Source organism: Cydia amplana, chromosome 18, assembly GCF_948474715.1.
Source record: "Cydia amplana chromosome 18, ilCydAmpl1.1, whole genome shotgun sequence".
NCBI classification, from domain to species: Eukaryota; Metazoa; Arthropoda; class Insecta; order Lepidoptera; family Tortricidae; genus Cydia; species Cydia amplana.
This window is the reverse complement of record NC_086086.1, coordinates 3,426,929-3,441,299: the sequence shown is the minus strand read 5'-3', so window position 1 is coordinate 3,441,299 and position 14,371 is coordinate 3,426,929. Positions and strand designations below refer to the sequence as shown.

General features: G+C 35.5%; 1 long non-coding RNA gene across 1 annotated transcript; it reads right to left on the bottom strand.

Annotated features, from left to right (window-relative positions):
• Window positions 1–12,261: 12,261 nt before the first annotated feature.
• LOC134656299 (uncharacterized) lies at window positions 12,262–12,855 on the bottom strand. The gene is made up of 2 exons (XR_010097505.1): window positions 12,721–12,855; window positions 12,262–12,400 (listed from the first exon to the last, which is right to left on the bottom strand). It is a non-coding gene; the product is annotated as an uncharacterized LOC134656299 (long non-coding RNA).
• Window positions 12,856–14,371: the final 1,516 nt, after the last annotated feature.

Genomic DNA, 14,371 nt, shown 5'->3' with positions numbered 1-14,371 from the left:
TTCAGCTTTAAAAAAAAATGGCTTGAAGTTAAAAGTAGTTACCTAAGTTGAGATATTTTTATCTCATGATCATTTTGGGTTATAAATTACTACCTATAAATTATATAAGTACACGTTAAATTCACTCGTGCTTAAGTTCTAAGCTATTATAATAAAAATAATAGATATAATATATGTATAATAGTTTTATTATTTGCAAATCATTAGGGTAGATATATAAGCTATAATATGGTTGATTAGGCTAGCATCACTTTAATGTTAATTGGGTGCGGAGATACAGTTTAGGTATATGTATTAGTTAGATACTCTTATTCCAAAACACTTTTCCAGTGATGTTAAGCTCAAATATAAAATTTTAAAACGAAAACATTTAGGTTTCTACATTTTCATTAAACATTGTTTAAACGACAGTTTAGTTCATTACTTTTAAGCAATTAGAGAAATTAAACGACTTTAATTCATGACATAAAGTTTGAAATGACAAATGTTCCAAATTTTCTGTACGTAAAATGGGGTGAATAGGGTTCGCGGCGAGAGTTGGGTTATGAATGGGGAGAGAAGGGATGAAAGAGGGGTGAGATGGGATTTTAAGGCTACTGCTACAAAAATAATGTATTCCAATTTAAAATGGAGCTATAGTAATACTCATAATAAAAAAAATCGATCCAACAATCTTCCAAAATCACCTTTGAATGATATCCCATCTCACCCCAATTACGAGGGACTACGGGGTGAGGTGGGATTTCCTGTTTATCGTCAAAGTTATGAAATGGAACTACCCAACATAAAATAAAAACTAAAATACAAACGTCCGGAACACTTATTATATACACCATTCAGTTTGCATATCTAAAAATAAAATGTTATCGAGGTTTGAATGTCAGTTTTGCCCCTACTCACCCTATTTTACGGTAAGTGATGAATTGAAAATTCTTTAGAACCAGTTCAGAAATTCTCTTTCTTTTTGTTATCTGAACGTAATCGATAGAGTAAGACTTTAATACTCAAAAGTGCGTACTGTTTCATTTAAACCCAATGCATGTTTGGTGGTGTCAATCAACATGATAAATTAAGTTTAAATTATGTACTATAGAAAAATAAGATTTAGACGTTCTGACTTTCGTATTGCTTTAAAGCTTTGATCTATTTGGTCGTATATTTTGATAAAATTAGAATATACTGACATCATAAATAAAATCTAGTTAAAATGCAAATTGGCTATTTATCGCTTGTTGACTAATTTTATTATCCGTTGCACCATAATAATTTAATAATCATCATCTTCGTCCCGTTAGGGAACACCACGTTTGCATTACATGGCTACATTCATTATTTCACGTAATGAATATTCGATTCCAACGTTACGTCATCTCTACTTTATTAATAAATATCTAATCTATGATGTTTTCGTATATTTAAGGAAAAATTAATAAAAACAAACATTATATTTACAGCATCTGCTTGTTTTACTACATCCCTATGTCGTCCTTTAAGTACTAAGTCGACGATCATGTTATTTATTGCCAAGCACGATTTACGATCTAAAAGTCTTGCCAAAATATAATATATTACTTTGCTCTTTACCGTTCCATTAAAAGCGCTGGTTTTATTACCTTCGTAGATTACTTCCGTGCTTACTTAACCGTGCCACCTCATAAATACTATTTTTACTGCTCCACCAAGCATAACAGACGTTGGATCCATCAAAATCAGTATGAATTTAGAATATAAACAATAGAATGAGTTTTACAACGGCTGTTTCGGCTGGTGTACTTACGAGGTGGGAAGGAATGTATGTACGAGTATGTAGGTAAGTTTGGATTAAGACTCATGCAAAATAGTAGTAGTAGTAGTAGTAATCACTTTATTGTACACAACACAGGTTTACATAATATTTACAGAGATAAAGGTACAAAGGCGAAATTATCCCTGTAAGGGATCAAAATACCCGGTTCGCCGGGCGAGATAGTGTTTCATATATGGGGTAAGTTGAAAATTTTAAAACACAACTTAGACAATTTCCCTAAACCTGCTATTCATCAAATGACAAGTAGCGGAATTTCATGGTATACGGAAGAGGAGTCAAAGAACATATCAACATTACTTGTGGAACTTGGTGTACATTCGTTTGGGCCAAATACCTTTCGCCAAATTTCACTTCCCAACAAATTTATCGCAATAGTTACATTTCCCAAAGGAACCTTTAGCAAAGTTACAATTCGCATATAATTTATTTGGTCAAATTATCATTTAGCATGATTTTACTTAGTCAAATGTTATTAGGACAAAAACTTATTTAGCAAACGTTTTTTATTGGCTAATATAAAAAAAAAATATTTGATCAAATTGTCACTTCGCAATTTTTTTAGTTAGCATACCAGTTAGGACCACTGAATTAAGTAAGGACACAATTCTAGGGATTGCCAGAGCAATCTATGCTGGCGCCATCTGCTAAATCCTTTGACCGGCCAATCCCATTGATTACCGAATATTAATTACGTAATTTTTATTTTAGGTCCTCATATAATTCTAAAATATTATTGCAGATAGGTAGGTACTATTTTAATGTTTATGGTTCAACAAATCACATCCGTTTGCGTAAAACATAACCAATATGATAAAAAAACCAAGGTCGGGATAAAGTATTTCAAATGAAAGCAAAAATAAAAATACTGCAGGCCCTCTATTGGTATGTAAATTGTATCACATCAAAAACATTACATGTAAAAAGGTGCAAGTCTCGCAACGCTTCTACTACAAAAAAGTTTTGAGATGTAATGTGAAACGATGGGATCTCATCTCTTTTTGTAGGCAGTCCTTCTTTTCGGGTACTCACACCCATACTATTTATACACATATCATAACTAAACACATCTTCATTCATACTCACATCGTACATCGTAGTGTACCTTTACCTACTATTTGTAGGAACTGCAATAGTAACTTTGTAATAGCATATATTTATATGGGATTACAAACTTACTTATGCAGTTCTCAGATCTTTAAAACGTGACTGCTATTGCTATATTTTTTTGTTTTCTATGGCTTGATAAGTTGAAAACTACTTATGTTTAAAATTTGAAGCTTGTGGGTATGCTAGAAGTACCTTAGAATTATGATGATCTTAGATGAGTGAATGAGTGAGTGTATCAGTGTCGAAACTAAGGAACTTTGACGTACAATAATTCTTAAACTACAAGTTCAGATTTAATGTTTTTGAGAATATATCTTAAGCATGTTAAGCCGTATAGACTGGTACTGAAAATTCAGGGTTCTAGCTTCAGCCAGCACAAAATTACAGGACGTCGAAAATGGCCTGAATCGCTTCGAGAAAAGTAATATTGATACCTAAGCCAGCGAAAGATTCCGAAAATTTAACCACGAGCCAAGCGAATTTGCCTCACATGTGAATAAAATGCAACTTTCTTATCAGTTTTTGAACAATCAAGAGAGGCTTTACCTCCAGCTGGTGCGGTGAATATAAATAAAACAATATTATTACAACATCTGCATGTTTCGTTACCAGAGCTCGGCGGGGTTGAGCTATTTTCCTTATAATATGACGTAAATAAGTACTTAAGACTTGTCAAATTATAAGGTAAATAGCACACCCCCGCCGAGCTCTGTTCATTACATCCCTTTGTAGCCCTGCTAGGTTGAAGATCGTGTTAAGCACGATTTATGATCTAAAAAGCTTGCCAAAATATGAAATATTACGAGTACCTACTTTGCTCCTTAGTTTTCCGTTAAAAGTGTTATTTTTACTACCTTCTTAGATTACTTCCGTGCTTATATAACCGAACTAACTCATCAATAGTATGTTTACTGCCCCACCAAGCAAATCAGTCTAAGAGCCATTGGAAAGTCAGTTTGAATTTGGTATTTGTTGCGTCAGATTACGGTATAAAATTGAATGCGTTTCCAACGGTTGTTCCGGCTATTATACGAGGTAGGACAGTATGTACGTAGGTTGGTAATGGGACTCATACAAATACCCAGCTGTGAAGTCGCTGCTGAAGAGTATTTTAAAATAAGGTGAGTAATAAGTCTTTTCTTAAGGGGCCCACTGATTACCAGTCCACCGGACGATATCGGCCTGTCAGTTGTTCGGAACTGTCAACTTTTTGGTCTAACTGACAGGCCGACATCGTCCGGCAGACTGTTAATCAGTGGGCCCCTTTATTAAACGGCTGGCTAATGCGACACCCTGGATGAAAATGTATTACACCATAGGATTACGGTATTACGCTCCATTTTTGTGGGCCGGATAAGACCGTTTTCCCCGACGTCGTAAAAATCCGGTTTCGTAATGGCTTTGGTCTGTTTAGTACTTTGACCCAGTAACTTGTAAAATACCACTGCATGTTGAATATGTAAGTACTTATTGTCAATTTAATTAAAGATAATATAGTTAACTAGCGACCCGCCCCGGCTTCGCACGGGTTAACAAATTATACATATTTAAACCTTCCTCTTGAATCACTCGCACTCTATCTATTAAAAAAACAGCATCAAAATCCGTTGCGTAGTTTTAAAGATCTAAGCATACATACAGACAGACAGACAGCGGGAAGCGACTTTGTTTTATACTATGTAGTGATTCCACCTGCACGTAAGGTTAATATTTGTGTGTGTGTGTGTGTGTGTGTGTGTGTGTGTGTGTTTGTGTCTGTAGTTTACATTAATAGTAAGAATATTTAAATGGTTAATCACAATTGATTGATATTTTTATTTTTATAGCTAGGGAAAGGGTTTAAGCATTCCCGTCTTATATGCACAGTTTCCAATAACGGATATAATTTTGACTTTGACAATTGTTTTAAGAAATATTACGCACTACAACTTATACTAAATATAATAGCTATACGAGTACCAATACCAAGATATATTTTTTAATTATTCGAGCGTTAACCCACAAAGTGCCATTTTATATTCAGAGCGCGTCGAAGTTAGAGGAAATAGGACGAGAATACACATTTCATGACGAATAATGACGGACGTCGCCCGGATCGCAATTTAAATGCAATGCAATGCAATTCATGAAACAATTAGACGTCCGCGAAAGCATGCGGTTCGTAAAAATAATTATGAATTTGCGTGAAGCGGTTGCTTTCATTGTAGGTATTATATATCTTATAATATTCTCATTTAAAATATTACTTCGTTTTGCGTAGGTAGTACCTACATATAAATATGAAGTACCTAACCAAATAACGTGAACTAAAAACTCATGTTTTTCGACTACCTACCTATGTGCTTAACTAAAAGCTACGCTCGTAAATAGTAGGGATTTATTGCACTACTATTTACGAGCGTAGCTTTTAGTTAAAGACCAACGAAAATTTAAAGTAATTTGTTATTGTTTTGCGCTGCTGTGTCACTTTTTACAAGCTTTTTTTTTTAAACTTGCATTGACCTATGTATGTTTGGACGGATCAAATCTTGCAAGTTAAATTTGCATAGATAGGTATAAGTTGGGTGACAATGCAATATCATGGTACCATCGAGCTGATCTGATGATGGAGACAGGAGGTGGCCGTAGGAATTCTGTGATGGAACACCCCGAATTGTATTTGGGGTTTTTAGAATTTTCACATTGGGTATTAGTTGCCTATGGTAAGAAAAGTACAGTCAGCGCTAAAAGCTTGTACCTACTAAAAATTTAATTTTTGCAAATAACTTATGTTGAACATATTGAGGAAAGAGTTGGGGTAACGTCGATAACTTTACGTTTAAACTTGCCCGGCGTATAATTACATTTACCTAAACGAGCCAAGAGTTTGTCAACAGACCTTTCAGACCTCGTTATATTAGTTCAGGAGCTCAATTTGACCGTAGGTACATTTTGATATAGATATGATGTCATTTAGTTATCATTCGCGCACATCACTCTAACTTGTCACTATTGGCGCGAGCGAGACGAGATTTATAACAAATAGACGTCAATTAGATACCAAAATGTAAGTTTTAATTAGCCTCTTATATACAACGCAGTTTCGAATGCGTACAAGCGTAGGTTTTGGTAATAGTCGCTCCGCAAGTCATAAATATTTTCCCTCTAATTTTTGAATCGGGCGAGTAAAACATTCTAGATGATAAAGCTTAATAACTACTTTCCACGAAAATTATTTTGAATATGATCGGTTGAGTCATTAACGAGATTAAAAAAAACCCCACCTTCTTATATAAAAGCCCATTCTCTTATATCTTATATAAAAGAGTATTCTATCTATCTATCTAAAATGACGTAAGTGCTGCGAAGATACGCTCTTTTGCTTGTACGACTTTTTGTATTGTAATGCTTGCGACACGCACTTGGCCGATTTGTTAATTACAATCACAGATAATTAAATCAAGAGGAACGTTAATCAAATCGTTTAATCATGAGTCTCTGTTTACCCTTGGTTTACCCAGAGAAACACCGCTAAAGATTGAAGCGGTTATCTAGCTTTATGGCAGCCAGTCCGATTTGTCCGAAGTTCAAGCCTCAATCAGTCAGTTTAATTCGATTTTCACTGATGAAAACGTGAATTGTAACAGTCGAGTAGAACTATTACTGATCTATGAATTTATATCAATCAGTAAGTTTTGATCATTATAGACTGGACTTAATCGCGTATCTAAGTTTTAAGATTTACCTCCGACGTTTCGTAAATGTAAGCGTAAACGAATATCGACAGTCGATAAATCGAATATCGTTAGTGTTGTGTGTCGACAGAGTGACATCCCTAGTGCGCAAAACGTTCAAGCGGATAAACAAGACCAAGTGCGGGTAGTTCGAAAAACTCGCGCGGTTAGACGATGCTGATGTCAACTTAAGCCAGTCTTCTCCGAGACCACGGGGACAACGCCGTCCTCGAAACGTCGGAGGTAAATCTTAAAACTTAGATACGCGATTAAGTCCCGTTGTATAATTTAATAATGTGTAAAAATCGTGAAAGTTTAAATCAGTGTCATTATAGACTGTTTAACAAATTTAAACATTTCATTGAACTCATAAAGTTGTAAATGTATAAAGTTGCTTACAACAAGTCATCAAGAGAACAAAAGATATTAAATCCACTCTATTCTTTGAAACTCGAGACCCGTAACGTTTAACAAGTTAAATTTAACCACAAGGTCTTGTCGCCGACAAAAGAAACTTAAAGTGTCAATATATGAAATGTGCTCTGGTTACTATCAGTACCACGTAATATGATAGTTCAATGACTTAAAAACCAGCTAATGTACTATACCCATCACGAAACTGGTGTTCCGGAAATTTGGGAGGCGTAATTGAAGCCGAAGATAACACAGAGTTCGTAGAGACTATATGATACTTTGGGCCCGATTCGGATTTTGAAATAGACATCTATTAGATATCTTTTAGACATCACCAACATTTGCGCGATTCTGGAGATACTCTTGAACGATTTCCACAGGATATGACTTAGAGATCCAATTCACATCTAATAGATATCTATATATATGTTTTTTTTTCTGGTATGAAACTATAGGTCTATTCTTATTGTCTTTAAAATACCTATGTACCTACATAAACCATGTATGACTGTTTGTTTCTGAATAAATAAAAAATAAAATAGAATATCTGATAACTCTATCTAACGTAAAAGTGACATTGGTTGCCCGAATTGCACTGCAAAAGAGAACTATTTGAAATCTAAACTATAACGTATCTAGAATGGATCTAGTACGTGTCGTCTCTTGTGAATATCTTGTAGTTCGAATACGGCAGTTTATTGAAATGTAAGGTAAGGGGTACAATGACCGGGTGTTTCCCTTCTCATCTCTGTGTTATGGGACGCACACAAAGGCAGTACCCGCCAACGTGTAAGGACTATTGAGAGTTCATGGAATCTAAAATGAACTAGGCTATTGGGTGAAAGCGATGGACTAAAAGAGGGCTATGAGATAAAAAATCGGACACATGCCTGATAAAATTATGAAAAACCGGCCAAGTGCGAGTCGGACTCGCGCACGGAGGGTTCCGCACCATCAACAAAAAATAGAGCAAAACAAGCAAAAAAACGGTCACCCATCCAAGTACTGACCCCGCCCGACGTTGCTTAACTTCGGTCAAAAATCACGTTTGTTGTATGGGAGCCCCACTTAAATCTTTATTTTATTCTGTTTTTAGTATTTGTTGTTATAGCGGCAACAGAAATACATCATCTGTGAAAATTTCAACTGTCTAGCTATCACGGTTCGTGAGATACAGCCTGGTGACAGACGGACGGGCGGACGGACGGACGGACGGACGGACAGCGGAGTCTTAGTAATAGGGTCCCGTTTTTACCCTTTGGGTACGGAACCCTAAAAATTGTCAACATATTTTTGGGCTAATCCGTGTTTATTTGGAAGTCAGAGTGTAGTCTAGTTTCAACTAATCCATAGTATTCAAAGTATAAGCCTCAACATCTATCTCGAAGGCATTAATGCCCCAAAGTACGAAGCAGGTCAATGCTTAAAATAAATTATCTTAGCTAAGTTTAGTTTATGATACAGCTGCTTCTAGTAGTACAGCCAGCAGCAAAAAGGCTAAGCGGACAATATGCAAAGAAAAACATTAATTTTTAGATGTTTTTAGTTTTAATCACTTGGGGTACGTTTTTGCTGTTGACTGTACTAGGAAATGAAGTAGAGAATAAAAACCATTATCGAATATCCCAAACGATAAGAGTTCTTAAAAACGATAATAATTATATAAGTAGACAGAAATGTCTAAGTGTAAGGCCTGAGTGGACGCTCGAAGCGGAGCGTTCGGCGGGGCGTGCAGCGTGGCGTCGGGCTCACAAGTGATTTGAGCAGCGTGCACTAAGGCCGCTCCTATACGCTTGCATTTGTTTAACATGCCCGCCGCACGCCCCGCCCCGCGCGCTGCACGCCCAACTCGAGCGTCCACTCAGGCCTTACACTAAAACTAAAATCAGCCAAACGTATTCAAACTCATGCATGAACATGCTAATAAGGATGGTAACAAAGTAGGTACGTAGGTTGTTTGATTAGCAAAAGTTTCTATACTGGATGTCGATGGACTTATTTCATGAATATCTATCATTAGGTACTAATCGATTTTTAATGAAAATTTGACGTTATTGCGATGCAATTTGTCTAGGCTGTCTAGACTAATTTTCATTAGTTAACTAGGTATAAGTATTATGTTAATAAGAATTCATAAGTTATAGGTTCTTTACCTATCTAAATACATATATTTTAATAGTAGTTTACCGACTTATTTTGATATTCTTAATAATGAATCAATTACAACATTTTCACAGATAAGAAATGCGGATTTGTAAGGTATAATAGAGGGTTTATGATATTATATCTGTAGATAAAGAAAAATGTTTATTTATTTTAGCTTATGCAATTAAAAAATGCAAACGAGAATCAATTTTATTTATTAATATTAACAATCACCAGGGTCCTTAAATATTACTGAAGTTTTAACTCAAAATGAAACAAGTTATAAGTTAAATTTCGAAATTATATATAAGGCCACCCTAAACCCGCAAACCGGAATTTAGTTCAAAGAAATAATTAAAGTAGCAAAGATGAAAGGAGATCACTTCGTGAGTTCGTGCCTCAAACGTTATTAGATACTAATAGTTGGTGGTGGGACATATCAGATTCTAATTGGGACTAGGCCTGTATTGCTGTATTAAATTAATATGTTGGCCCTGTGGGGGAGGGAGGGAGGCAGTATTGTGATTCTGCACTACCCATCAATACCCACAAATAGGTTGAATGTACCCGCCAAAAGTACCAATATTTCACTTACCCTTACGCACAGAAAATGGACTAGTAAGATAATTAATTAAATATATAAGATGCTGTTGGTGTCTGCTATTTTAATACATTTTGGCAAATAGTATGTCGATTTTTTACGGAATAACCGATATTTTGTGATTTAAAGGTTTAACCTACAGGCCAATTGTAATTTTACAATAATAATATACATGATTGTATCAATAATTGTATCAATAATAATATACATGATGTTTATTAATACTATTAATAGTTCACTTATGAAAATATGTTTAATAAATAAAGATTTGTTAGCAGGACATTCTATCAATTTTCCAGAGCACAATTTTGGTAAACAAAAATAACGAAACTTTGGTATGTTTAAATTTATTTTTCGTCCTGTCATGATGTGAAAGGTTTTTTTAATCCAAATTTATTATATCCAAAATAAGCATTGAGGTTCCCAGGAACAAAATGTAGCTAGCCACATATTCAGCTTTTCTCTTAATGCCCTGTCTGGAGCAATGTGTATTAAACTTACTTAGGTACCTACTTTATATTGTTAAGTTATTCATAAGGGCCATGTCTTGTGTATGTGGGGCTTTTCTCCATCCAGTCCTTAACTAAACTATGACAAACATTGACTTACTTGACTTATTTTCCTATGTCCCCTAGATGGGGCAGAGGGCGTCCACAGTGCGCCGCCATCTGGATCGGTCTTGAGCTTCGTGCTTGACTTCGCTCCAAGTCTTCCCAATAGCCTCTGCCTCTGCAATAATAGTCCGGCGCCAGGTCTGCCTTGGACGGCAACGTTTCCTCTTTCCTTGGGGATTCCAGTCTAGGGCTTGCCTCGGTATGTGGTCAGGATCCCTTCGGAGTGTGTGCCCAATCCAACTCCATTTCCGGCGCTTGATCTGCTGGTTGATCGGAGTCTCATTGCAGCATCTCCACAGGTTGGCATTAGAGATTTTCTCGGGCCAGTATATACCGAGAATGCGGCGGAGGCAGCGGTTAATGCAGACTTGTAGCTGTCGCGAGATGTCTTTTGTGACCTTCCACGTCTCGCACCCATACAGCAAAACGGTTTTTACGTTTGACCGGAATATTCTGAGCTTAACTCTCCGTGTCAGTTTACTTGATTGCCATACGGGGCGGAGCTGTGCGAAGGTTGCTCTTGCTTTGGCTATTCTCGAAGCGATGTCCTCTTCGGTCCCTCCAGTTTCCGACACGACGCTCCCGAGGTAAGTAAATTTGTGGACTTGCTCCACAGCCTCTGTGCCAATAAGGAGCGGCACAGTACTTGCCGCCCTGCACCTCATCTCTTGGGTCTTCCGGGTGTTGACTTTGAGTCCCATCTTCATTGCCTCACTTCGAAGGTCGTCCATGACAAACATTGGTATACACATATAATCTGGATACTTGTCTAAAAGCTCTTAAAGTGAGACAAAATTGATAGCCCCTTGAGATTGGAATAATTTGTTTCAAATAGCAGGGTTTACCGTATTAGGGTTTGATACCAATAGATTGTATCTTCGATTAATTTCTCTGTAGCTGATTTGCGCACCGAAAACGTTAGCAAACTTCCTCAATATTAAATACTTTAGGTATTTATACAAAATAAACAGAGTTATGTGAGAAATGTTACTTCCTATAAGTACATATAATTAGCGACAACTTATTTTTTTTTTTTAATCTGGCTATTTAAATGGTGTACCTATAGGTATTTAAGGTTACGTCACGGAGTATTCAAATAAAGCTTAAGCGGAATTTGTAGAAGTTTTTAATTTAAAACTAAACTGAAGTTCAAGGATAATTTAATATTTTAATCACTCGAGTTATAAAAAGGAAAAAAGCCTCATTGTTAAACCGAAACTCTGTAAAACTTTTAATTTATGCTCGCTCTTTGTCTATAAAGAAAAGATTTGTGTCATATCCGTCTCTATTTAAAGAAAAAAAGGAACCATAATTAATAATTTGTCAAAAAAGTTATTTTAGGTTTTATTCATCAACCATTGAACAAGTTGCGCGTCGAGTACTCAAACAAACTGCATTTTTTCACATTAATTTAGGTATTTTGAGGAGTAACGAGGTCAATAGTCATATCATTATACATTTACATAACTCTAAGTGTTATTATGCGCGAACTCTAGTGAATTAGCTTCCTTTGGGACATAAAACAAACGTATTTCCATTTAAAATCTGCCGTGAAGGCCAATTTGAAATGTGCCATTATTGTTGAATATCACGGCGTAGAAATAACAAGATTTTAATACATTAAGCGAGAGTGTGCTTTACGCTTTTTAAACCTAGCCTAACACATTTAATAAAATAAAATATGTCTAGTTTTCTAGTTTTATAAGATATATTATGTTACTTATTATTATTCGATTTTATGGACTTGAATTTGTCTGAAATAAACGGATTGCATCAATGCAAAGCTATAATATTTACTTAACGTAAAAAGCGGCCAAGTGCGAGTCGGACTCGCCCATGAAGGGTTCCGTATTTAGGGGATTTATGACGTATTAAAAAAAAACTACTTACTAGATCTCGTTCAAACCAATTTTCGGTGGAAGTTTGCATGGTAATGTACATCATATATTTTTTTTAGTTTTATCATTCTCTTATTTTAGAAGTTACGGGGGGGGGGGGACTTTTACACATTACATTTATATACATTGTACCACTTTGGAAGTGTCTCTCGCGCAAACTATTCAGTTTAGAAAAAAATGATATTAGAAACCTCAATATCATTTTTGAAGACCTATCCATAAATACCCCACACGTATGGGTTTGATGATTTTTTTTTTCTTTTCAGTTTTAAGTATGGGGAACCTCCAAAAAAAAACTACTTACTAGATCTCGTTCAAACCAATTTTCGGTGGAAGTTTGCATGGTAATGTACATCATATATTTTTTAAAATTTTATCATTGTCATTAGAAGTTACAGGGGGGGGGAGACACACATTTTACCACTTTGGAAGTGTCTCTCGCGCAAACTATTCAGTTTAGAAAAAAATTATATTAGAAACCTCAATATCATTTTTGAAGACCTATCCATAGATACCCCACACGTATGGGTTTGATGAAAAAAAAAATTGAGTTTCAGTTCTAAGTATGGACCTAGAATATTACGGACGGACTGTCACCTAAGACAAACTGTGACACTGCAATGGCGGACGGTTTGAATGTGTGCGTGTAGACGAGTGTTACCATGTAACACAAATTCTCCCCTAATGGTGAAACAATTATTTTTAATATCGTCCTTGTTGTTAAATAAAAAAATTAGGACAGTTTTACGTTAGACAATAAAAAAGGTGTGTACGTATCTGATTTTATAGGTCTTGAAGATGCGCAATATTGCACAATTACTTTGTGCAAACATTATTTTCAATACCTAATGATATTTAGCATCGTAATGAAATCAGTTCGTCATGTTTTTTTAATTTATACATTTAACTTGAAACATATCTGGTTTTCAACAAAAAAAATATAATACATATCAAACAAACGTTAAGTATCGCCCCTTAGTCGATTCCCGATGGAAATTACCATACCGACCTAGTTTGAAATGCATAATCAATAATTTAACCATTTACCTAAGAAATAAATAAATAAATAAAAAGTCATTTATTGTCGCAAAACACAGTAACAAAATAAAACAAACAAGGAAAAAGAAAAAAGACACAATAAGCACATAAGTCCAACACACATAATGATACATAATGATTTAATAAGAAGGGTATCAATTACCCTACTTTCGGGAAATTACCCTATTCATGTTACTGGTCACACTCCTGTTTTGCAGTTTGATAATTTATAAACAACAAATTATCGTGATTTTACGTATTAATTGATAAACTTAAGTATGAAAAGTTATTCCGTGACTTTTTTTCTTTCGAATGGTACAATTCTAGCAGGATTTAACTACGCATGCCGGCATATTTTATATTTTTCTTCGACATGTTTACTTCAATGACGTTTCGATTCGTCTGACGGCAAACTGGTGGATGTGGGCTGTCAATGTGTGTGTGTCACGCGTAAATACTTAGAAACTGGTGGATGTTGGAATCACAGTTGTGTTGTAAGCGAAACTCTGTCCGTAATATTATAGGTTCATGGAACCCCCAATATTTATTGCTTTTTTCTATTTTTGTATGAAAATCTTAATGCGCTTCACAGAATACATCTACGTACCAAGTTTCAACAGTTAGTTCTTATAGTTTCGGAAAAAAGTGGCTGTGACATACGGACGGACAGACAGACAGACAAACATGACTAATCCATAAGGGTTCCGTTTTTTGCCATTTGGCTACGGAACCCTAAAAAGTCGTATTTATAACCACAGCGCATCTCACAATTATTTCAGCCTTATGATAGTTACCTACGAGTACACTAGCGCGTGATGATAGACGCATTTATGGCGTTATAATGACATGATCGAAAAAACGCCCTACGGTGTCATTACCACGCGATAATCTCGTTTATCATACGCCTTCTTCTAATAATTATCGTAGGGTATACTTACAAACATACATATATTACCTATATCAAAACAGATAACCAAATTTCCAGTGACAAGTTCGTTCGGCGAGCATATTTCACAGCCAAAAATTGGCGGGTG